The sequence below is a fragment of the Podarcis melisellensis genome (genome assembly GCF_964234715.1).
Source record: "Podarcis melisellensis genome assembly, chromosome: 6".
NCBI lineage: Eukaryota > Metazoa > Chordata > Lepidosauria > Squamata > Lacertidae > Podarcis > Podarcis melisellensis.
The window spans coordinates 58,414,562-58,440,771 of record NC_138538.1 but is presented as its reverse complement, the minus strand read 5'-3'; the positions used below and the strand labels follow the sequence as shown (position 1 = coordinate 58,440,771).

Genomic DNA, 26,210 nt, shown 5'->3' with positions numbered 1-26,210 from the left:
CCTGTCAAGTTGCTGTTGGATGGGCACTAATTAATGTTTCTCTTACTTTGTATTCAGTTCTGATCTGTGCAAGGAGCACTAAGGAAAACGTGAACTGATCACAAGGAGTCATTTGTTACTGACAGCATCCATCTTATGTTCACAGATGTTGCTCCACCTGCCCAGGAAGATGGAAGGGAGGAGCGAGTAATTAGGCAAATCTAAATGGTCACGGGAAGAAGCATCTACAGTAAATGAAGCTAATATTGTTTTCATTTTCCTGCAGGCAAAGATGGCGACATGGGATCAAAGAGGGTTAGAATATTATCTGCTGAGGATTTACTTTCCCATAATGTGCAAAAATATGGCTATTTGAGTATAACTTGTAGACTTACAGGTATTTAAGATGATCTGCTCATTCTTCCAACGGAAAACAAAATGGGGGTGGGGGACAACAAAGCTTACTCTTCACAAGTGCCAACTGAAAATCTTTGTTCATTCTGAGACAATTAATATTTACAAACATTTTTATTAGAGGAGGGCAATAGAGTAGAGTGGGAAGGAGATCATGCATGTAATTGTTCCAGTGGGGATGTTACAGCAAAATATGCCATCAGCAGAAATAGAGATAGGAATCAGCAACAAAACTGCTTCACCTGGCATGCCTCTCTACAGATGGAAATGTGCCGAAGAATAGCACAGGAAACACCATACCCCATATATTTCCTTAGAAGTGTTCCTTTACCCCAAAGGCCTCACCACCAGTTGGAGAAAATGACTGTGTGGTCAACTAGCCTAGGACTTAGAAATGCTGTATGTTTTCTGAGCACCTGTTATGAAGTTCTGCAAGGTCTCACTAGTCCTTAACTTCCAAGGATTTCAATGCACTACAATTTCTTTAGGACTCTCCCCCCCCACCCCCACCTTAATTAATTAGGCTGAAACATCCTTCATCTTTGCCACTTCCAAGAAAGGTAAATCTTTGTGACAATCCTACTCTCTTAACATGGGAAAAGAGTAACAGTAGGTTTGGAATTACCAGGTGGCAAAGCCTGATTTAGCATTCCAGATTTGTGATAGACCTCCAATGACATTTCATAGACCATATTTGTCTTAGGGTTTGAGTCTTATCAGTGCCATTCAGTTTGAGTGACAAGCAACCACATGGAAGCAAGTCCTGTCAAAACTCCCAAGTCAAGAGGTGCAGCTCAGTCAGACTAGTCCATCACACATAAACATGCAGTCATGTTTGATTTAGCATTCCATTGATTTCAATGGGACACAGCCAGGAGTAGCTTTTCCTGAATTATGCTTGCACGATTAGGCTATAAACAAACAAAATATTCCAAAGCAATCCAATTAGCCTAAATTGACATCCTGACTGAGCAAAGACTTCAGTATGGACTACCCATACCCACTTACCATTCACTGGTGCAGAGCAATCCTAAACCCTTATCTGCACTGTTTTGGGGAGGATAGGATGAAGCAGAGATGTCCCTCCTCTGAGCCCCTCTGGGCTCCTCTGCAGTGGGACTAAACACTGGTGACGGCCCTTGCTGTAGTGCTGAAAGTGTGGTGGAACACACACTACCACTGATGGTGCTCCCACAGGCAATAGCCATCATCAGGACTGTAAATGGGGCACTACAGGGGAAGGATGGGGGTGGAGGAAGGCTGCCATTGGATCATACGGATCCAAGATTGGTCCATTTACTGGTGTTGGACCTAATTTGAGGCCATCTACTACATCAGCATGCAGCTGATGCAGCCAGAAAGGGAATCAAATGACCACCAACTCTTCCTTCCTGGCTGGCACATGCAGTAGGGCTTCAGATGCAGTGGTGACTCCATTCCATCCCACTGTTCCTAGTCAGGGCTTTGGATGCCTGTGGTTTAGTGGTTAAGAGCGGTAGACTCGTAATCTGGTGAACCGGGTTCTATTCCCCGCTCCTCCACATGCAGCTGCTGGGTGACCTTGGGCTAGTCACACTTCTTTGAAGTCTCTCAGCCCCACTCACCTCACAGAGTGTTTGTTGTGGGGGAGGAAGGGAAAGGAGAATGTTAGCCGCTTTGAGACTCCTTCGGGTAGTGATAAAGCGGGATATCAAATCCAAACAATAGGTCTGGCACTGATGGAAGTTCTTACTTTATTATTGTTTTCTGGCAACATCTCCTGTACAAAAATAAGGATATAGAAAGGAAGACACACATGCTGGCAAGCTGATGTGTGAAGTTGTCAGGATCAGAACGTTGAACTGCAATGCCTTTCTGACATTGCTCTATCCATGCATTTTTTTGGCATGGCAATATGAGTTCTTCCACATGCAAAAATGTTTCCTGCTGGCCAAAGTCTTCCTTCTCACTGCCTATCTTGCTATTGTTTACAAAACTTGCAACATAAGCAGAATGGTTATAAAAAGTGGTTGGATATTTAAATGGTTCTTTGTGGTTATTTTTGTGGCAAGTTTTTATAGTACCCTTGCTGGTAAATTTGCTTTTTGCTTTTTGTTCCATTTCTCATTGAGCTCGGATCTGGTCAGTAAATGTTTGTGCAGGAATTAATGTATGCCGTGCCACTGAACGGACTGAGCTTATTTAAATGGATTTATTTGTGTACAGTATAGCTAAGGAAGTGGGAGGGAGGCCTGCCTGCTATTAAGAGGACATTCAGATGGAATGCACCCATGCCTGCTAGATCATTTCATTACAAAATGATATTTGCAACCTATAAATCCTTGCCCTTCTGTAAAGTGTAAAGGTGTGTTGGGTAAAATGTCCTGTGGAGACAGCTAACATTCTGGCTCTATACAAATAATTTTAAATAAACCCAAAGTATTTGCATATGTACACTGCAGATTAAAAGCAAAACAAAATGGCTACACCTCCTAGTACAATCAATGGGGCAGGCTCAGTGTGTGATTAAATAATGAATAAAATATCATTTCACATGATAATATTATACTGTAAATAATTCCATTTGTTTACTCTATGTCTGGCATTGAAGCTCACCTCCCTTGGAGGTTTCTCTGACTTTTGATGCTGTTTTGTTTTGCATATGTTTTTACCACTTAACATGGCAGTCTACAAGTATATACAGTACTGATAATTCTTTATTTTTGACTAGTGATCATGAAGGGACTATTGTTATGAGTCCCAAAGCACCACTGGGCTCAGCAGTAGAGTGGCTGGTTGAGATGGAGGAAGAGGAGCAGGAGGAGAATGAGATGCCAGGGGGCTGAGGCTGGGGAACAGAGGCTTTCCCCTTCCAGGAGATGTCTGCCCCAGCTGAGGATGCATGTCTCCTCTTTCCTTTCTTCCCTCTTGGGAAGAGGAGTGCAGCCATGGAATTGAGGGAGGGCCTCAGCCCACCACTAGGGTTGGAAGAACTGCAGTCAGAAGAGGAGGAGAAAGCCTGGTCACTGAGGACCTGGCAGCATTCCTGGCAGTGGGAATAGACACCATCTTCCCTGATGCAGTGCATGTCTGCAGGTTTGGAAATCTCTCCAGGCACAACACTCTTGTGAATAAGCGCACCTTCCTCTAACTTAAAAAGCTTGGTAAGTGGGCATGCCAACCTATTGCAACATCTCCATTGCTTCCATGGAGTTCTTGCACTGATCTTGGACTTTTTAAACTTGGGCTGCAGCTCCCAACCTGACTAGCCTTGCCTTTCCTGTCACCTAGCCCCAATAGAGATGCTTTTGTGAGTCATTAGCTGTTGCTGAGCCTGTAAGTATTCTCTCTGTCAACAAAAAAAATCTTCCTTACTCTCAAGTAAATGTCTTTGTCATGGTCTGAGTGGGAGGAAGTTCAGCTTTAAATATAATGACAATAACTATATTAATAAATGTTGGTATTATTTTTTATTCAATTTATATACCAACCTTCATCCAAAGTTCCCAGGGCTGTGTACAAATACTAAATGCGCTCTCAATGCTATAGGTTTACCCTTGACCAGGGGTAATTGAGAGTTCACTTTCTGCTGTAAGATCCAGCAGTTTGTTTACTGCTATGTCCCTTAGGCTGGCTGGAAAATCATTGTGAATGACTTGGAAGTAGAATGTAACTACTTATGCCCCCTTGTCAGAAGTAACTGGGTAGTGTGTCCTTATCGAAAATGGTGTCAGCCACACTGCTTTAATCTAAGCAAGCGAATATGGAACAGTGATCAAGCACTTTCATTCTTTGCCGGGAGACAAATCAAGGAAGACCAGATTTGTTTACTGTAGAAGTGGCAGTGAGGAAAGTGGAGATGTGAAGCATTTTACTGCTGAACTTCAGCATAAGCTACTGACATTTGAAAACATAGGCATGAAAGCACCTTTGCAGATGGGCACCTGAGATGGGGAAGGAAAAGGATGTGTGAAGTTTATATACAAAATGCTTGAATGTTCTCTGAACAGCCACCACCTTTTTGCAGAAGCAATGAAATGGGCTTTAGAGGAGAGCAGTATAATACTTGCAGATAACAGCCAGTATGCATCTCTCACATTTCCTTCTCTAGAAGTGATGCTGACCCTAGCTGCTGGATGAGACAAGACGCCTCTCGCTTATTTCCATTTCAGAGTTGGCCTGCTTTGCGAGGAGTGTAATCAGTTCATCACCGCAGCCATGCACTGCAGCTCTGCTACTGCTGCAGCATCTCCTCTTGAGGCTTCTCCCCTTTGTCTGCCCAGCTGTTTGTGACACTGGGCAGCTCCCAACAGGCTCAGAGAGGCACTGTTAGAGGTTACAGAGGTACAGCAAGATTAGGAGGTTGCTTTGAGCTCCCTCGTGTGTGGTCTTCAGGCCTGCAATATAAACTATCTCATGCCCTCACATTTCACACAGCGAGGACTGGGTGGAGCAAACAGCAAGAGAACTAGGCATAGTGAGGTATCTCTCTCTCTCTCTCTCTCTCTCTCTCTCTCTCTCTCTCTCTCTCTCTCTCTCTCTCTCTCTCATGTACACACCCAGTTCGTCAGTGCTTAAAATTTACAGGAAACTAAATCTGATTCAGGAGTCACACTTTGATCATCACCATTCTTCACTTCTCTTGGTATCTTTTTAAAATGGCAGGTGCTGATCTAACAATTAAATAGATGTTCACTCTTCTGTATGAACCAACAGAATGTCAGTGTGTATGTGTACACACACTTTAGTAAACTTTACTGTATGATCTTGTAACTTACAGCAAATTCTTTAGTGCTGGGTAGGTAGACTGATTTGGTCTTGGGTAGCTCAACAGGTTTAAGACACAGATTGGAGATAATGGAGGAAACATGTTACTTCCATATGTATATACTGATGGTTTATTTTCTTTCTAAAAAAAGAAGGAGGAAGCGACGGATTGGAAGTCCACCTGACTCTAGCAATAGTTCCATAGACTTACAGAAATCTTCCAAAAATGTGATAGCATAATATGGTATCTCATGGGCAAAGTTGCCACTGCCCTATTTGAACCCAAAGCACCAAAAAGAAACCGAATGGAAAAGACAAAAGACAAGAAGGGCAGCAAAGTATACCTTAATCACATGTAATCAATAAGGCACTTGACAGCTTTATTTATCCTTTGTTCCTTAAGAGCAGGAATCCAGTGTCAGATAACACAGGTCACACTGCAAAAAAACATCTAAAGCAACATTGCACTAGTTGAAAGGTATGTCTCTTCTACTTTCTGGCCTCCACAACCAGGTGGAGCTTAAAAGAATAACTAAAATAACTCTAGTCTATGCTTAGATAAAGTTAATGTTCTAATTCTAATTAGTGTGACAGAATGCATAGTCATTGGTTAGTAAGAACAAGCTTTTAGGTTCATTGGGGCTTTACTGTATTTATTTTAAACATTTACATACATGCATCTTTTTTTGTTTCCTACCTTTCCATAGTTAAAACCAGGCATAGGCAAACTCGGTCCTCCACATGTTTTTGGCCTACAACTCCCATGATCCCTAGCTAACAGGACCAGCGGTCTGGAATGATGGGAATTGTATTCCCAGAACACCTGGAGGGCCGGGTTTGCCTATGCCTGGTTAAAACCATGCTCAATGGAGCCTACAATATTAAGTTACATAATGTTGCACATCCCTCAAATTTCTGAACAGTTTAAGACTCGAGGGGTTCCAGGGGCTTCATGTTGCAGGGTTCAGAATGCCACCTCTTTTCCCTCTGATTACTCATCCTCACCCCAACACTAGTCCCCCGGCTCTGAGCTTCTTCCCCTGGGGATTCCCCAGCTGGTGCCTGCCACCTCTGTATCCAGCCAGTCCATGACAGATGGGGTGGGTGGTATGAGGTCAGGGAGCTCTGGGTTGGGGACTGGGGCCCCTGCCCACCCTCGTTCTGGTGAGCTCTAGGATGCTTCTGCTATCACTCTGCATTTCCTTATGTGCCACTATTGCTCAAGCTTCTATTGAACGTACAAGGTGTGTGGGAATCTGCTCTAAGTTTATCTACCTTCTGAGCTGTCTTAACAATACCAGCATAACACCAGAGATCATACTGTATCTATCTACACCATTGATTAGACTGTATTTCTTTATTAATAACGTAGAAAAAATATAACAACTTATTCTGTGTTTACTGTTATATGTAGAATACCTCCCTTAACAATGCTCTGCACATGTGTGCACACGCACACACACATAGCGCATGGAAATATAAGTTGGATCTAGACTGAGTTAGTTGACCTTAGATCCTACTAAAACCATTGAGACAAATTTATCACAACTTCACTTAAGTCCTATTGATTTCAGCTTAATTACTGAGCAATCCTAGCCATGTCTTCTCAGAGAAAACTCCTACTGAATTCTATTGGACTTACTCCCAGGTAAGAGGCATTAGGACTGCAGCCTTAATCAGCATCCAACCCATTGCCATGATCACATAGTCAATATGTACAAATATTTCCATAAGGATTGGTTATGTTTGCCAGCTTATGAACTGGCTCCTAAAGGACCATTTGACCTGCAACAATTGGCAGCCCCATTGTCTGAGATGTCAGCACCATCCTTTCTAGAATTCTTAAGAGTAGTGACACCCAAGCCTCTGAAGAAGTGTGCATGCACACAAAAGCTCATATGTACCAATAAAAAACGTAGTTGGTCTATAAGGTGCTACCGGAAGGAATTTTTTTATTTTGTTTTGACCCAAGCCTTAAGTTCTCTTCCATACCACACTAACATGGGTCTTTGCAAGTTAAACAGAAAAGAAAAACAATAGCAAATTGTATTTGCAAGATAATTTTTATTTACTGTGTTAAATTTATTTACAGAATTCAACTTCTACGCCTTCTGTTCTTCATCACACTGAATACACATTGAAAAATGTTCCATTGCCTCTTTTTAATCAAACATTCCACACACTGTATTATTCTTTTATCAGAGTTTCTCCATTTTAACAGCACAATTTGAAGGCCATGGCAAATATGAGATTGCACAGAGATCTGATCGGCATTTTCTACATGAAAACTACCACGAAATGGATTGCAGGCCCAAAAGCATAGCACAGATATTCCATAGTTTCTTGGTCAGCTATGGCTATTACAGTTAGTCTGCCCTGGGGCATGTAATATGCTACTTGAACTGAAGTTATCCAGTTGGCACATTGGTGCCTATTGTGTTGAATAATCAAAGCTACAGAGCAGAGAAAGGAGAAGTCCACCCTGGTCCCCTTCTCCTATTCAATAATCTATTGGCCTGGCTAAAAATACTGGAATAGCACCCTGGAATATTCAAGGCATGGTCCAACCAACATGGGGAGTTGAGCAAACGCAGCACCTCAGTTCTGCTGATGCTGGGCTTGATGAGGCATATGACCCTCACCTGTTCTGAGCCTGCTCCAGCTGAGGAATCATACCTCTCTTCCCAGAGCTAACGAGCCCCACCTGGCTCAGCTAGTGGGTTGGGCTGTAGTCCCTTGCCAGCCTCAGCCTCCTAGAATGTCCCTCCTGCTGCTCCCTACACCTCAGAGCTTGCTGTGTTTATGGAGACAGGGGCCCGTCTGGCTCTGGTGATGGGTCCTGCTTCTTTAGTTCCTGTGCACTGACTTGCCCCATCCCCTCATCCTCCTCCATCAAGTCGTGAGTACTTCCTACACCATTCTCTCCTTCCCTATCCCCAGCTTGCCTCAGTGTATCCCAATCCTGGCTACACCCCTCACAGGGATTCACTTCTGCCTCCCTATCGTCCTGCCAGTTCATGGCATTCTACTTAATTTTGTCCTATATCCTGCTGCTGCCTTCTCTGGATAGATTTCACTGAAAGCCCAGCCTACAATGAATTCTACCTCCAAACTGACTTTCCTATGCTAGGTTTATATGCCCTTTCTTTCTCAGTTCTGCTTTGTCTCTCGTGAGTTCTACCCCAGAGGTCCACCTCAATACGAGATCCAATCTTGCTGGAGTCTCATATTTCATACCTCTGTGTGCTCTGCTGCCTATGGCCTAGTATTTTTTCCCTTCAAAAGTGTAAGTAGTATAGCCAAATATCTCACTCTATTGATGAAAAACAGACTTATCTTATGGGCTATTTATCTATATACGCTCATAATAGTTTCTAGGAGATGCCATTTTAATTTCCCATAAAGCTTGCTATCAGCTATAGATTGATAACTGCATTTCTATAAGTGCTTCTTAGAAGGCACTCTGTTAAGGTTCCCTCAAGCCTGTAGCTGGCCCAACATCTTCCTCAGCCCCACAGTACATGTTTGTAAAAATCTATTATGTACATCAATGGAGGAGAGAATATTCACTAAAGGCACCCTTTCCTCCATTATCACCACCTGCACTAATGGCAATGCAGTAGTGTAAGACCTTTGTTCTGGAGGCAAACTGATAAACTGAAGAGGTCCCACGACAGTGTGTGTGCATGTGGGTGGGGAGTAGGAGAGGTCAGGTTTCATGTGTCCTTGCTATTAAAAGTCACACAAATTGACTTCTGTGCTATGCATCTAGCTAGAGGGAAGGGTGGAACATAGTGGGTGTCATTTTTCCAACAATGCAATGTGTCCAGGTAGTCAGGTGATAGTTTGTGTTTGGGATCCAAGGTTTGGGAGTTTGGGATTGAGAGTCAGTTGAGAAACCCCTACACCACTTCTGCACATGCTAAAAGTCTCATGTGATGGAACTGAAATGTGGGTGGGTTCAGGCACGACTCAAGACCAAGATTTAGCTCAAAAATGAGTTATTGGAATATTAGGAACAAGAACGGCAAACAGGGGAACTCAGCCCAGTATATATATACACCTTAAGCCAGCCCAGGGTAATATGCCTCCCTGCATGTGATAGGTCACTTTATGCCATGACTAGCGAATCATAACACTGGCCTTATTGCAGCAGGGAATGGCTGCCTGCCAGCTACCAGCAAATGTCATTAGAGGTTTGAGAATCCTCTCTGTCTTTTGTTATGCAGATAAAGCTCCTGAGCTCCAGGAGGCATCAAGGCCTAGGTCTGCAGTGTCATGCATACAGCCTGGCTTCGGCCTACAATGCCCGCATACATAACAGGAACATTCCAGTATGACACTTTGATTTATGGTATATATATCCATTGTGCTCAGTTGTTGGCTACTCAAATGAGTAAAGGGTAAAACAACAGGGTCTGCGGAGAGGAGAATGGCTAAGAGAAGCTGTAAGTTTTCCAGTCGTTTTAATACAACATAAATAAGAGAGAGCAAATGCTAAGGCGCAATGGAAAGGAGTTCCTCTCAGGACTGGGTAGAATGTGTGGCAGAAAGTTTGTTTGTATGGGCTCAAAAGGCATTTCCTTTTCCTACAGCAATGTCCTGTCTGAAGAAGGAAGCACTGAGGGAAACACTTCCTTCCATTTTGCTGTTATTCTGTTTCTTGTTTCCTATGAGGTAGAGGCCTGAGGCTGGCAGTTCATTTTGGGTGTCATGAAAGGGCAAAAAAAAGATCAGTCATTGTGTTTATTATTGTATTGTTATTGCCAAACAGCAGAGAGGAAGTTGTGAGATTTTCTGGCTCAGTTGCTAAAGCAACTTTACTAGCCTGATACTATGTAACTTGACTGGGTGGGGGTGGGAGGGGACACATGTTTCTTCTTCTGCCTCAGACCCTCAAACGCATTGGGTCAGCCTTGCTTGTTCTGTTCCCCTCCCCTCCCCTCCCCACCACCACAGGAGCCCTAAGGGCTGAGGTCCCCTGCGACAAACATGCCAGTTGTTGGGCACTGCCATTCAAACTGTGTTTATGTGTGTGCTGCATCTTGTTATCGATTATGTGGGGCGGGGCTTACCTGCCCCCCCATATTTTATTCAAGTTAGCACCTCTTCCCCACCCCACTAGGTTCTCTCAGTTAACAGCAGTGTTGAGCTCTAGCTAAATAAGGCATTATCGTTATATGATTGTAATGGAGAGACCATGCGATTCAAAGTGACTCATTTCTCTCTCTGGTTTTTCAGTCAGATATGCTACTTAGGCACAAAGGGAAGTGGCAAGAGGTGACAGGAATCAAATATCCCAGAATGAAATTCAGTGACCGGGCCTCACTTCTGCTTGGCTCTGACTGCTAAAAGCATATTTTTACTGAGATATATAACACCAGAGGTGGGGAACCTGAGGCCCTCAGGATATTGCAGAACTACAGCTCTCATATATCCCTGACCACGGGCCATGCTGGCTGGGGCTGATGGAAGTCCAGCAACATATGGAGAGTCACAGGTTCCCTTATATCTGCTATACACAATAGAGTTGGTAAACAGATGGACAGAGGTGGAGGGGGAAGAGCAGCAGCGATGGGGAGGGGGAGGGCAGGGGAGAGGGGAAAATGTCACAAAATCCAGGAATGGGGGGGGGGGGGGAGGTTAAACTTCCAAGTGTGCAGAAATGAGTGTATTGACTCAAATATATTTCAAATAACTCCTTCAGGAGTGTTTTGAATACAGTGGTACCTCGGGTTACATACGCTTCAGGTTACATACGCTTCAGGTTACAGACTCCACTAACCCAGAAATAGTACCTCAGGTTAAGAACTTTGCTTCAGGATGAGAACAGAAATCTTGTTCCGGCGGTGCGGCGGCAGCAGGAGGCCCCATTAGCTAAAGTGGTGCTTCAGGTTAAGAACAGTTTCAGGTTAAGAACGGATCTCCGGAACGAATTAAGTACTTAACGCAAGTTACCACTGTATTTCCTTCTTAAGCCTTATTCAGTCTTTCTTGTCCTTGTGCAGTAAGGGTGAAAGTGGAGGTGTGCTTATCCCCTCTGTCATGTCTCCTCCTTTGCATTCTGGCCGCCTGGTTCCACCAAGCTCTTTATGTTGGACAAGGTGGTCTGCAGTGTGCAGTCTGCTGTTGGTTTCTTTTGCGATTTAGAACCCCATATGATTAGTATAGCAATTTCCTCACTACAGACCTTCGTCCTCCAAAGAAAGGGCAAAGGCAGCTAGAAACACACCCACACACCCTTTCCCCTTGCACAGTTCTGATTGTGTGATGTTTCTGGTTCCTTCATCTTTGGCCTCAAAGCCTGAAACTTGGCTGTGCATTACATGCTTCATGTAGTCCCCCCCCCCCCCGTTGTTGTTGTTTTTGACAAATAGCTGGCAGCTGTGGGTGTCGGGTTCAAGCTAGATTTGGACTGTAGCCTGTTTGTGGGCTAACCTGTTGATCCCATCACAGTCCCAATCCAGGGTCCTTCACACCTGCAATTCAGGATGGGAGGAAAGTGCCCACTCGTGCTAAATGGAGATTTCCTCTTGCTAGAAATCACAGGCATTGTGTGTGTGTGTGTATGTGTGTGTGTGTGTGTTATTGTGTGTTTCTGATCAGGAACATTGAAGGTTTGAAGCCTCCCTGGGGTTAATTCAACTCATATCCCTGCAAGCCAGTTTTTTTTATTTTCCTAAATCAACTACATGACAAGAAGTACATCTAGACCACAGAGTGTCGCACAGTAGATGTTGCAATACATTGGTTTCAATAAACAGATTTCTGTGCACCAATAAACATTTTTGTGTGTGCATCTAGAGAGCTCTTCTGCCTCCCCCCGCCCCCCATATGAGAAGCCTGCCACAAAGATCTGGAGTTTTTCAAAGCAGATCTTTTAAGCCCTTCTTCTGACATTCCTTTATCAACCGGCACTGTGGGAATAATGTGTGTGCAGAATTTGCCCCGGTGTGGAGAATGGATTTCACTGAGCCTGTTTGCTCTTTTCCCATGCACAAAGATTTCTTTCTCTCTCTTTTTTAGAGGCAGACCTAATGAGCAGGGTGAGCCTAACCTCCAGGTGATGACATGCTTGTTTTGCTACTCCTGCTGAGACACAAATAGCCTGCTGATGAGCTGTAGACTGCAGGAATGATTAAGAACAGTTCAGATGCAGAAATGCAACTGCACAGCGAAAGCTCAGGGGCAGCCGGTGATGAGAAGCTGTATTGTGCTCTCCTATTAGAAGGAATGTGGTAGTGATGTATAAGGTATGAACGATGTGGCCTGCAGAGTACCAGAAGCACTGCCTTTGCTGCTGTTGCTTCTGCTGCTGAGAAGGAGATGCTCTCACTGAACTGAAACTGCTGAGGATTTTCTCACTAGGATACCCGTTTCTGAGTGCTTCTGCTTTCAGGATCTACGGATTCTACTGCATGAAGACTGGCTGATACATATACATACACACAGGGGTTATCTCCCAGAAGAAAATAAAGAACTGTCCATATTGTTTTAGGAACAGAAGACCGGGGGGAGCATTTTCCCCCTGCAACAAGAGGATGTGTAGGGGGGCAGATGAGGAAGCAAGCCTGTCTGAAGGTAGGAGAGAAGTTATATTCCTCTGATTGCTTTGAAGATGAAATAAGTAAAGGGCTGAGGGGGAAAGATGATTTTTGTCGAGTTTGTGGTTTTGATTAAATGTCATGTTGCTGTTTGGCATCCTTGCTTCATGTACCTGTACAACCCTCTTTTTAAATTAGCCTCTTCTGCCTTTTCTTGATACAATCCCTTTAGGATGGTTATGATTAGCAATTTGGAAATGATCGGGGCTCATCTACACTGCTGGTGATGGGATGAAAAAATGCAGAAATGCCTCAAAGAGGCTTTGCAATATGTACCAGGCATGCAGTATCCTGCGGGGTACAAGTGGCATTGAGAATTGGTCGAGGATTCCTATTAACTTTTCTCCTTTTTTTGCAGAGGTGGGGCTGGAAGGGTGTTGTGGGATTGCATAGATAGCCCTTAATTTCAGTTGAAGTTCATGTTTTTTGCCTTTTCACTCTCAAGACTGTCCAAAACCTGTCAGCCTAGCTGTATGTGACTGGAGTAAGTTCTACGCAAAGGCAGAGATTCCAGGGAAGGGGCTGGAGTCTGACAGCATGGCATTTATCCTTTGCCTTTGCCACAAGGGCTAAATCACAAGGAAAGGTACATTTTATTATGCAAATGTGGAGATGGGAATCCAGAGTGTGTCTGGTGGGATCTTTCCCCCATACAAGCTCGGGATCCTTTAACTCCTGCATGTCTGACCCAAAGCAACTTACTTAACATTCTGGTCACCTTTCTGAAAATGGTACGGATAAATGCATGGAGTTATTGACTTCCTGATTTTACACTGTTAGGTCCCCCTTCCCCAGTCAAGCTTCTCTCTCTCTCTCTCTCTCTCTCTCTCTCTCTCTCTCTCTCTCTCTCTCGTGTGTGTGTGTGTGTGTGTGTGTTACTAGGCATCTCTGATTGGTTTTAACATTTGTACCTGAATAAATATTTTCCTGCCCTTCACACTGCTTCTCGATGTCTCTCCAAAATGCAGATGATTAATCAATTAGGCTAGTGGCCAATTAGGCATAACCTTGTAAGAAAATAATTAGGTATGGGCGTGTGGGGATTTGACTGGCAATGTAGTACAGTATACACCCAGATATTAAAGCTCTGCCTTAGTACATATATTCTGTTCAGTGGCTTTTCTAACAAGCATCAAAGTGCATCAACTATAGATATACCCCAAGGGTTTCACATCTTCAATAGCAGCAGTAAAACATATTTTACCAGTACTTTCTGAAGCAAAAAATAGGGAAAGAGGCCAATGGGACTATTGGTCACCAAGTATCTTACTCATTTATATATTTTGTTTGTAATTTTGTGTGTGTGGTTGCTTTATGGGTGTATGTGTGCTTGTGTGTGTGTTTAAAATCCTGCAGCACCAAAGGAGATGAGGCTAAAGTGTTACATCTGATGAGAACCATTATTTTTACCAATATTGTTAAATAAATGCATTATTAAAAGAGGACACATAGAATGGTGGTTCCTAAGTTGTGTTCAGAGAGGAATTCCTCTTTATTGCTACAGAGGTTCTGGCACTGCAGCATTACAATACAGCCATATTAAAAAGGTCCTTGGAGCAAATAGCCCCCTCATGCCTCATCTTCAGTAGACTTAAGTAATTTTCTAGAAAACAATAGCAATGGATTTAAACAATCTAGGCTAAATTGATGGTTTTTGTTTCTTTAAAGTTTCTTACATTTACCAGGGGCAAACGTAAATGTAACCTGTCTAGCATACTTCAAATACCTATACATAATTTTGGCAACAGGTCATCTGGTTTTTCAAATGAATCCTTAGGATAGTATCCTCCTTGATTTGTGTTTATTTATTTGAGTGGAGGTCTCGTTTCTGTAGTCCTTTGATGAGGAGAGAGGGTGCATGCTGAACATTACTCTTAGCTGAACAGTTCGCTACCATATCTCCCCTGAATATATGAAAAAGGACTAAATAACAATAAGTACAAAGGGAAAGTCGGGATGAAAGGAAGAAGATATTCCTGAAGGATTACTGAGCTGGCAATTTCTAAGATATTAAGGCTTGTTCTGAAATATCCTCTTATTTTTAAATTGTACATGATTGCATTGAGACATCAAATTCAATTCAGTCAGTGAAGATGCAGCAATATATATGACAGTTGTCTGACACCAAATCCACAATTTCATTCTTGAGAGGCAAAGGAACAGATTCCAAATGCAAAGCTCTTCTCTATTCACATGTCAACCCCTTAACCCTTTGATGGTTTGATGCTTAAGGCTAGTCTTTGAGCTCCAGACCTTTAACTATATATACCAGGCGATTCCTATTGATGACTAGCACAGATGAAGTGACTTGTTTTGCAGTTCTGAATTCTAGTCTTCAGTCTTTCAAAAAAAATAAAATACTGTTACAGTGTTTTTCAAATGGATTATTCAAAAACAGATGCATGTCATGATTTCAGAAGGTTGGAGATGATATCCATCTTGCAGATACCAGGAAGCAGGGCTAATTCTGCATTACACTTGACATGGAAATTTTGGGCACAGTGTTGATTGCAAAGATAAGTCCACACCAACCCTTTGGATATACCTTTTGCAAAGAATTAATATCACTGGAAAAGGTGATCTAAGACCTGTCGAAGTTCAATTGTGTGAAACATGCCTTGGGTGCAGAAGGTCCCAAGTTGAAGTATCTCTGCTTAAAAAATGTCAGACAATGATGGGAAAGATGACCTGTGCTGGACACTGTGGAGAGCTTCTGCCAAGCAGAGTTCAAAATTCTGGACAGAAAGGAACCGGCAAGCGAATGACCCAGTGTAACACTACCTTTGACCTGGTAATCAGGCAGAGTTATATTGGCGTTATTAGGACAATTTTGAATTGTGTGTGGGTTTTTGTTTTTGTGTCTGGGGATCTATAGTAATGGTTTTCCCAGCCACGCTGGGTAGCTTCCAACAAAGTATTAAAATACAGTGGTCTGTTAACCATTAAAAGCTTCCCTAAACAGGGCTGTCTTCAGATGTCTTCTAAAAGTCTGGAAGTTGTTCTTCTCTTTGAGATCTGGTGGGAGGGCGTTCCACAGGGCGGGTGCCACTACCGAGAAGGCCCTCTGCCTGGTTCCCTGTAACTTGGCTTCTCGCAGTGAGGGAACTGCCAGAAGGCCCTTGGTGCTGGACCTCAGTGTCCGGGCAGAATGCTGGAGGGTGTAGACACTCCTTCAGGTATACTGGACCGAGGCCGTTTAGGGCTTTAAAGGTCAGCACCAACACTTTGACTTGTGCTTGGAAACGTACTGGGAGCCAATATAGATCTTTCAAGACCAGTGTTATGTGGTCTCGGCAGCCGCTCCCAGTCACCATTCTAGTTGCTAGGTATAGCTGGCTAAAAAGTACTGTTTCTAAGCTGCCCATAGTTTCAAATCTAGGTTTAGCACTAACTACGATACTAAAAAGGTTTGCTTGGCAGATTGGTTTACTGTGCATGGACAAATTGCATCTGCTTTGCTCCTCTTGGCTCTGAAATATTTTTAAAAAATCAATAACTAAACAAATACTGTATTGAAGGGACAGTGTAACCAGATAGGAGGAAGTATCTTGTGTTGCTAACTCCTGTGGAGCAGACATCTCCCCCCCCCACCTGCCAATTTGAAGAAGGGCACCAGTCAAGCTCCAGAGTTTTGACCACATACAACATGAATTCCTGTTGACAGCTAAAGCAGGCCATGTGTCTTGTCTACCATAGTTTTCAAATGATGAAGAAATACTGAAAGTGTCAGCCAGGCTTTCTGTAGGTCCCACCCATGTACAAAGTACACATAATGGCTACCATTCATGCTCAAAATGTGCAGCAGGAACCATTTTGGATATTGCATTTTGCCATTGATCAGGCTTAGAAAATAGACCGAGAAAAAGGGAGGATTAAGTGGTGCGGTTGAAATGTGGAATGGTACCAATACATCTCCTTGCGCCAAGGACAACTGGGCCACTTAGATAACATCTGAAGTGGGCGTCAGGGTGAGAGATGCACAGTGCTAACCGGATAGAACAGAATTTGAGAGGAAATGTAGGAAAGGATATAGGAACAAAGGACACAGCCTTCTACTGAGACCATTGGTCCATCTAGGTGATCTAAAGTATATGTCCATGTACTGTAACTTCATTGATATAGGATATATTTTGAGGAGCAAACTAGCCATGACGCTTTGGCCCTTGCATGCTTAGCTTTGTTTATGAATTAGTAGCTGCAGGAGCACCTGGTCCAGATGAAGACCACAATAGGGGGAGTGAGGAGAGAGAAGAGATTTAACTCTTTGCCTCTGCTATGATTCTGATCCAGATTCTATACATACAAACCCAATTGGTCACAGGAGAAGTTGCACGTGCACCAAGGGGAGGTTTTGTCCTGGATTAGCAGCCCCAAATAGCAAAGGATTAACTCTTCTTCCCTATGCTGCGCTCTAAATCTGGGTCACCCCCCCCATCCTGCATAGCAATTTTGTAAACAAAAAACCAACACTGGCCAACCTAAACAGCTCATTGAGTGTGGCCCTGAATAATTCCACTATGCAATAGGACAAAGTCCCCAATTTAGACATGGGACATGTGTGGTGCAGACTGTCTACTTTTGTGTTGCATATGTGATTAGACAGGCTTGGTGTCCTCCTTTTAAAGTTGAATAATGGTTTCTAAGCTGTTTAAAAGGCGAGGATTCCTTTGATAACTTATGGGGCAATCATATTAGTACCTTTGTTTGTAAGGGACAGGCTGTGGGAATTGTGAATATGGGGGAAGCTTATCATAAGGAATGCTTATCCTAACAAATCTTCACCATGGTAGAATAGCTAAATCCAAAGTCGTATCACAAGAGCTAAATTCTTTTGTTATGAAAGAAAATGAAGTGAACGTAATTCAATTGTTGCCGAAAGGAATTGTGGGGAAAATAATGGAATAATCCAAGTTGGTGCCCTGGCTGGGTTAAATATTGATTAATATTTTTAGCTAAGGGTTTTTTGGGTTGGTTTTTTTTTTTTTACGTCTTCAAGGGAAAAAATTGTTGGAAGATTAGCATGGGGAACTAATAGTCAGAAATGGGTTTAGCATTTTATGTGAGAGATTGAATTAAGGATTAAATGAGTGCTTTGCTTTCCTTCAGAGTAGATTACTTTGATCAGTGTGCATTTCACCCTAAGGGTCTGTGGCTCTCTTGACACATACATGGCATGCTTCAGTGTGTGCTCAGGGCTTTCCACATCCTGCCCTACTTATCTGAAAGGGAATCCAACCACTCACATTGCTTTACATATTTTATATTTCATTCCTTTTTTGTTTCATGGCTATGTAGAAGACTGAGTTGTTATTTTTTAAAATTACTGCATTGGAGCATTTATGGCAGTGTATCCAAAGCCATAGCCATCTTTTGGGATGCACGTTTTACAGCAATATATGCAGGACTTCTGCCCATGGCCACAATTTGCTGATGTGGTCCTGTGAGCAGCTCCTAAGGTTGGCTTTTGCTGCTATGGAGTTGGAAATTCACACATGAGGCTTAGAGTGGCTTCAGCATCAATTGGGTTTGTACAGCAAATGTGAACTGTTCACTGGCTATATATTTATTTCTATTGCCAATGCCACTCCTCCACTTTTTCTTCCACATGTACAACAACCAGACAATAACAGATAAAAGGAATAGGCAGCCTGCAGACCTCCACATGTTGGTGGACTCTAACTCCCATCAGCCCCAGCAAGCATAGCTGATGGCCAGGAAGTATGGGAGTTAGAGTCGAATAATTAAAGCTTTCAAATAATTCAAATAATTCTATTCTGCATTGCTTTATTTTAATTCAGAATGTATTGGCTGGGGGTTTTGTGGGTGTGGTTTTTTTTTGCTGTTTATTATAGTATAGCACCTTGACAAATTGTATAGAAGGAGATTAATAAATTATCAAAACAATGCCTGGAATGCCACAAGTTCCTCATTGCTGGCATATGGAGTGAGAGGACATCAAATCAATATATGCCTCATGTGTGAAAGCTCCCATTTTATTTCTAACATGGCACCCAACGGAGGCTGGGGATGTGATTTCATAGTGGTGGTTCCTCACAACTTGAAACTGGAAAACCCTCCCCAACTTGCCTGCAAGTAACTTATGTATACTGACTGTGGTTACTGGGATAGTCCTGGTGTCCTGTGTGGCTACTAGCTAGACAGGAATCAATTGTGGAGGATAGCCACATCTAGCAGTAGCATTATGTTTTGGGATGTAAGAAGGCATAATTTTCTGTTCCACCCTGTATTCTTCACAATGCAGTGCTGTTTCCATTACACTGCAGCTCAACTTCCACAAAAAACTATGTTATTTGTCCCTCTGCCCACTGTAACAAAATTACATAACTTATGTGGCGTTCATAACTTGCAAAAAAAATGCCTAAATTATGTTGTAATTTTATTATTCCACCCAATTAATTTTGATGCAAAGGAAACACAATGGAAATTGGGTTGTGGTGGTGGAATGTAATCAATTGCATATTGCAGGCTGAAAGAAACAACTACAGCAAATACAGATTGTATTCACTGGATTGTTGTTGTCTGACTCTTCGTGACCCCATGGACCAGAGCACGCCAGGCACTCCTGTCTTTCACTGCCTCCCACAGTTTGGTCAAACTCATGTTCGTAGCTTCGAGAACACTGTCCAACCATCTCGTCCTCTGTCGTCCTCTTCTCCTTGTGCCCTCAATCTTTCCCAACATCAGGGTCTTTTCCAGGGAGTCTTCTCTTCTCATGAGGTGGCCAAAGTATTGGAGCCTCAGCTTCAGGATCTGTCCTTCCAGTGAGCACCCAGGGCTGATTTCCTTAAGAATGGATAGGTTTGATCTTCTTGCAGTCCATGGGACTCTCAAGAGTCTCCTCCAGCACCATCATGGGATAAATAAGTAAACATTGGCAATTTCCTTTCCCATTTTTTATTTTGTTGGAATTCTATAACATCCCTACCTTTGAATACCAGTCACTGGGGCACAACAATGGGAGAGGACAATTGCTCTCACATGCCATGTCTTTTAGTTTTTACACCAGGATAAGCTGCACTGATATACATATATAAACAGATAATTACTTTAACACTATGGCATAAAGGGGAGTCTAGATGAGGTTTTGGCATGCACACAATTTATGGACATGGGTAATATATAATTTCAAGTGTATAATAACAGTGGTTCTGGGTTAACTGTCTTTGATATTTGTGCATTGACTGACTTACATTTGTGTAATGCGGGGATATCTTGACAAGAAAAACTTGTTTCAAACTGGGAGAAGATGCTGTGTTTAAGAATGAGAGATGATCTGTGCATCATTTTACATGACACAAATCCTCCCCCTGCTGCTTGTTTGATGACCAGTGTTAACATTTTCCTTGTTGCCGGGAAAGAATTGCTTGATCTCAGTAAAGAGTTGTGCTTACCATGGGCTGTTTATCTATCTGCATATGTGATCTCATATCCTCATTAGAAAGCAGATTTTATGTGCAGCTATAAAAAAGTCAATGGGATTGAGGATCCATAAGAAAGCAGTTAAATCCAGAGTTTCCAAATAAGTCTCGTATGCAGAGAATAGTGAACATCCTAATCCTGACCACATTTCCTTGGAATTTTCTATTGATTTCAGTGGAACCAAGTAGCTACAGTATGCTTCAGATAATAGATTGCACTCCAATAGGAAATCATGAGTGTATTTATTCAATTCCTTTTTTGGTCACTTAAGAGTATCTTGTTAGTAGCACAGGGTGGGGCAGTAAATAAATTAGGATCTACTAACAGATGTCCAGAATGTGGGTGAATATAGCATTCCATTATTTTTTCAAAATGTTAAAGCAAGTGATCTCAGAGTTTAGTTTGTGTGTCTTGTTCCACTGTATTTATCTTGAAAGCTAACCATATACCAGGCAACTTGGTTTGTAGTTCGACTTCAGTTGGATGCAATAAAGCAATAATTTAGTGCTAATGCATTTGTAGGCAGATGAAGCTTTAATGCTGTAGTGAGTGGAAATGTAACATTTTCTTATATTCAGTTATTGCAATAACTAAAAAAGAGCAAAAGGAAAAGATATCAAATGGACTAGGTGTGTAACTGCATTCATAATTGTTGGTAAAGGAGAAAATAAGCATGCACTGAGAAATTTTACTGTGGAGCCCAACATTTTAGAGTTGCTGCAGACATCTGTTTGATATCAGTAGTCATGCACATATATTACTTTTGTGGTGTAATGATTAGGCTAGGGCCTGGGAGACCAGGAATCTCATTGGGTGACATAGGGCCAGTCACTTGTTAACTCACCTCGGATCACATCTGTCTCCATTCTCCACTCTGAGAATGAATGAGGACATCTACGTTCTCTTGCTTCCTGTCTGATACCCTCCTCACACCATTCAGCCAGTGATGTAGGTAGACCAGCACTCAGGTCTAAGGAAAGGGGGCCACGAGCTTCACCCTGCTGCTGCTATGGACCCTAGCACTGTGGGATCTTATCCATGGGGCTCCTGCCTGCCAGACTTGGGTTTAGTGCCGCCTTGTCACCTGCATTTGGTTCAGAGTCTGGCTCCTTAGCCAGTGACTTTGCAGCCTCTGACTTAATGTCTTCATCACTGCTGGTTGTGGGATCAGGACACATGGTGTGAGCAGTCAGTTCTGCCTCTGTTAATGACTGGAAAATTGCAAGGTGATTGTGATGGTGGAGTGAATAGAAAAAGATATGGAGGGAGAGAGGAAGTATAGAGAGAGTGATGAAGTGGCACCAAAGAAAATGGCAAAGAAACTGATGATGACTGGTGTCATTGGTTAGGAAATAGGGGTTATATTCTGTTTCAAGCCTTCTCCACCTGTTTTCCCAGCTGGTCAGCCAATCCTTCAAGTGTCTAATTAAACCAATTAGTCTGGTACAACTGTTTAAATTTCCATGAGGTTTCGGCCTTTTCCAGTGCTCTAGAACTAAATGCCATACATTGGAGACGTGTGTTCATTATTTTATTGGTCTGGCTTAGGGTTATGGTTGCCCTTTATGTACAGGCTTTAAAGCTTCAAATAGCCTTTGTTGGCTGATGAATAGAATACAGTGACCTTGTTCTCATTTTGAAGGAGGTGAGTCTTCTGGCACCACTCCATGGCAGGAGAACATTTAGTAATGATGCAATTTTCTTGGTGCTATCTCTACTAGACACCCAAGGCAAAGCTAATCAGAACAAACAGAAAAGGGACAAGAGAAGGGAAAGTGAAAAGGTTAGGAACCTATTCAAGCTATTCTGGATACTTCATGCCAATCATTCTGATTCTTAAGTGACGGCTGTGTCCTAATGCTTTTTAGTTTGTGCACTTGTATGTTTCACTTTGAGTAATACGTCTTTTCGAGGGAATACTTATTTGGGATATTCAGAATGCAAATTTACTGCCTCAGTGAGAGTGTTTGCAAGAGGATGGTGAAGTCAGCAAAAAACAGAGTGAATTTTGTTACAAATAAATATTTTTAAAGTGTTTTTTTGCCAGCTGCTGAAGCAGATTATGTTTGAGGAATGCTGAAAAAGCAGTAGAGAGTGGGAGAGAGCTGCATTTGGATTCTCACTGCTGAACAGTGTGAGGAAAGTGTGTGCGTAGGGGAGACACAACCTCTGTTCACTTTGGAAATATAACATTTTCTTGGTATTAACCAAAGAAAGATATTGTGACTAACCCTGGGTTGTTGTTTTTTGTTTAAACCAAGGCACACAACAACTTGTTAATCTAATTATAGCTACTCAGCTTATCCTAATTTTAATTATGGAGGTTAGATCAGAAACTTAGGCTAAAGAGCTCATTAGCAGGCAAGGCTTTTAAAAGTACCATATTTCCCCATCTATAAGATGCCCCCATGTATAAGACGACCCCTATTTTTGGGGACTCCGATTTAAGAAGATGGGGGGAGATGGCCCCCATGTATAAGATGCCCCCAAATTTTAGACATGATTTTTTAGGGAAAAAACCTAGTCTTATATACGGAATAATACGGTATATTATACAATGAAGGCTTCCAGAAGTCAACCATCAGCATCCTCGTTAAAGCATTGGTACACTCTTCCATTGGACAGGAGTGAGCCCTTCAGAGAAGTAGGTTTTGGTTTCTTCTTCATCTTCATCAGAGCCAAGCAGTTGCTTATGAGGAACTCATAAGCAAAAGCCCTCTCCTGCTGTTGTGACCCAGAGGCTAACATTCTGACCCTGGGGGTAGTATATTGCTAGTAGCCTTATTTTCTATGAATTTGACTAATGCCCTGTTAAACCATCTAAATTGGTGGCCATAGTTTATGTGTGCTGTGTGAACTGCTATCTCCTTTTGCTATGCTTGGCTCAGTGATTTCTTTGCTGACTTGGCTTCCTTCCCACTCACATGAAAACTGAATAGCTTGCTCCAGGCACAAGGGAAGCTCATTCTGCAGCAAGATGGAACTTCAAATGACCTTATTGTGTTGTGAGAACAGCAGAACAATCTCAGACACTCAACCTTTATTTATTAAAATGTTTTATACAAACTTTTGGCCCCATGAAAACAATTTGTGAAAAGAAAAGGCAAAAAAAGCAAGTTAAAGAGAAGCAGAATTACATCAAAACATTAACAACTCAGATGAGGAGAGTTAGAAGCTCCTCTGATGACTGAGGAACAATATATCGACAGATAGCATGTAGTAGTGACTGATGCTTGATAATTTATAACTTTTGAGAGTCCATGTTTTAAAGGCTGTTGGAATCAAAGCTGTATCAACAGGCATTTTGTTTGAGGTGAAATTGATGTTCATTTGTGTGTGTGTGTGTGTGTGTCTGTGCAAATACAGTGGTACCTGAGGTTACATACGCTTCAGGTTACATACGCTTCAGGTTACAGACTCTGCTAACCCAGAAATAGTACCTCGGGTTAAGAACTTTGCTTCAGGATGAGAACAGAAATTGTGTTCCGGCGGCGTGGCGGCAGCAGGAGGCCCCATTAGATAAAGTGGTGCTTCAGGTTAAGAACAGTTTCAGGTTAAGAACGGACCTCCGGAACGAATTAAGTACTTAAACCAAGGTACCACTGTAAGACTCTTCTGTACTTTCCTCCCCATTCTCACTCACAAGCGAAATATAACTATTTCAATGGGGAGGGACAGATTTATTTATCATGCGAGGGATTTATTAACCACTGAAACATTAAAATAATACCATACAGTAAGAATAAACACAAATAAAACAAATAGCACAATTCTAAAAAAATAAAATAAACCCAGAGCTGCTCACAAAATCCTGCATTTCAGGGGGTTGGACTAGATGACCCGTGGGGTCCCTTCCAACTCTATGATTCTATGAAGTAAACTTGGACTTCTGGGAAAACCTAGAGAAACAGAAAGGCTTTTTAGTGTTTGTACTGGTATGACTTCAATGAGCAGCATATTCCACCTGAACCTGCATGGAAAGACCTGGTCCAGACTATCATAGGACAAACTAAAATGTCTCTTTGCCCTGGAATTAATTTCCCACTTGTACAATAAGAAGTATGGTGGAGGGGAAAAGCTTTTTTTTCTTGAGGCCAAGGGGATTTTCAGAGGCATTTATAGGTTGTTCCATGGTAATCTTAAATGCTGTGACTTTTTTTTTTATTGTGACTTCAATATCCAGGAGAAGTGAGGCTCATATCAAAATTAATGGCTTTATCATGTGCCAGAGTGAACTTTCCCACTTATCACATTGATCCTGTGGGTATTATTTGTTTTCTCTTCTCTTGTGTGGCATGGCTTTCTAGAATCATTAATTTTGCTAAATATATTAAGACTGCAATCCTATACACACCAACCTGGGAGTAAGCCTTATTGAACACTGGGATTTATTTCCGAGCAACCTTTTGGTGCAGCATGTTTGGGTACTTCATGACCTCACCTTCTAGCACAGCCCAAACCTGGACATATGGACTAATCCAGGTGTAGACTTGAGGCTTGTTGGATCTGCTTTATTACTTATTAGAACCCCAAGTACAAAAACCCCCCCAATTAAAATAGCAGGGTCCCCATTAGCAGATTCTTAACCAGGGATTATTTTTCAATAGCAAAACAACTGTGTTCACAGACCTTTCACATAAAAACCAACCACTGGTTAGCATTCTTCAATTCAACAAGCAGCATTTTATTGTTGTATCAATTGGGAGTCAGATCACTTAGCTATCTCCCAGCTGATCTCAGCCCTGCCCACCCCTGATTACAACAGTTGGGATCATCCTGCATATTGTTAAAACTCTTTCAGGTTCCTTCATGTCCTATATGCTTAAGACGGTGGACCTGACTTTACTCTGTGTTAGTACTGAATTCTGAAATATCCTCATTTTAGGACAGAGCTGAATGTTTTCCAAAGATAACATCTTTTCAGCACACAAAAGCGGCTCTGGGGGAAGCTTCTAAAAACCTAGCTACTTTATTATTTATGTCCCTATTTTCAATTTAAGGAAAATCAACAGAGCTTACAAGAACAATGCATACAACAAAACAAAAGTTCAAAGAAGCCAGTGAATTGAAATAGTACCACCATACTAAAACACCAATAAACAGCAGTATTAAACCTTCTTGGCATTTAATTATCACAACTGTGAGCATCAGTTACAATTAAAATACCCAAGAAGAGTCCTGCTGCATGACCACTGTGAGAACAAGATGCTGGAGTAGATGAGCCAAGTGCAGTCCCAGTGCAGTCATATACCATAGATTTGTTTAATGGCATTGTGATATTGGCAGTTTTATTTTCACTCCCTCTTCCAATGATCCTAACATGGAACCCACCTTTTCCATAGCTGCTACACACAGGGTCAACATTCTGATTCAGCTATCCACTACAATCCCAAAGCCCTTATTTCTGGCTAGTTGCTGCCTGTTCAGACCCATGAATGTGTATGTAGAATTAGCTTTCGTTGTCGTCGTTGTAGTGTGCATCACACTGAATGGCATTTGCCATTTTCCTGACCATTGGAGCTCTTCAGAATCTATTTTTGTTTTAAACACCACAAACAGTTTGGTATCACGAGCAAACTTGGCTACCTCACTGCCTCAACCCTAAGTCTCGAACTTTTATGAACAAATTAAAAAGCACAATTCCTAGTACCAGTCCTAGGGGGACTCTACTTTCTATGTCCTTCCACTGCAGAATATGAACTATCTGCTTCCTTAACTGGTTACTGATCCATAAGAGGATCTACCCTCTTAGTTTATGACTTTTAATCTTACTTAGGAGCCTTTGATGAAATATATTATCAAAAGCTAAGTAAACATTTATCAGAAGTAGACCTAAACAGATGTTTAGATTTATTATTTTTATTTTTAAACTATATGCTTATTCTATGTATCTCGTTTTTAAATGGTTGGTGAATTGGTTGGTATTTTAAATATGTTGTAAGTAACTTCGAAACATTTTAATAAGTGATGAGTGCATAATAATAATAACAATATACATCGTACACAATGCCAACTTAATCACTTCTA

At 42.1% G+C, this 26,210-nt stretch overlaps 1 protein-coding gene across 1 annotated transcript in view; it reads left to right on the top strand.

Annotated features, from left to right (window-relative positions):
- The window catches only part of DAB1 (DAB adaptor protein 1), a 642,426-nt gene that overhangs the window by 56,923 nt on the left and 559,293 nt on the right, over positions 1-26,210 (top strand). Inside the window, exons 11-13 of the mRNA XM_081915801.1 lie at positions 58-1,888; positions 2,101-3,536; positions 12,166-12,720. The gene's annotated coding sequence lies outside the window, so the exon portion shown is untranslated. The remainder of the gene's footprint in view (positions 1-57; positions 1,889-2,100; positions 3,537-12,165; positions 12,721-26,210) is intronic.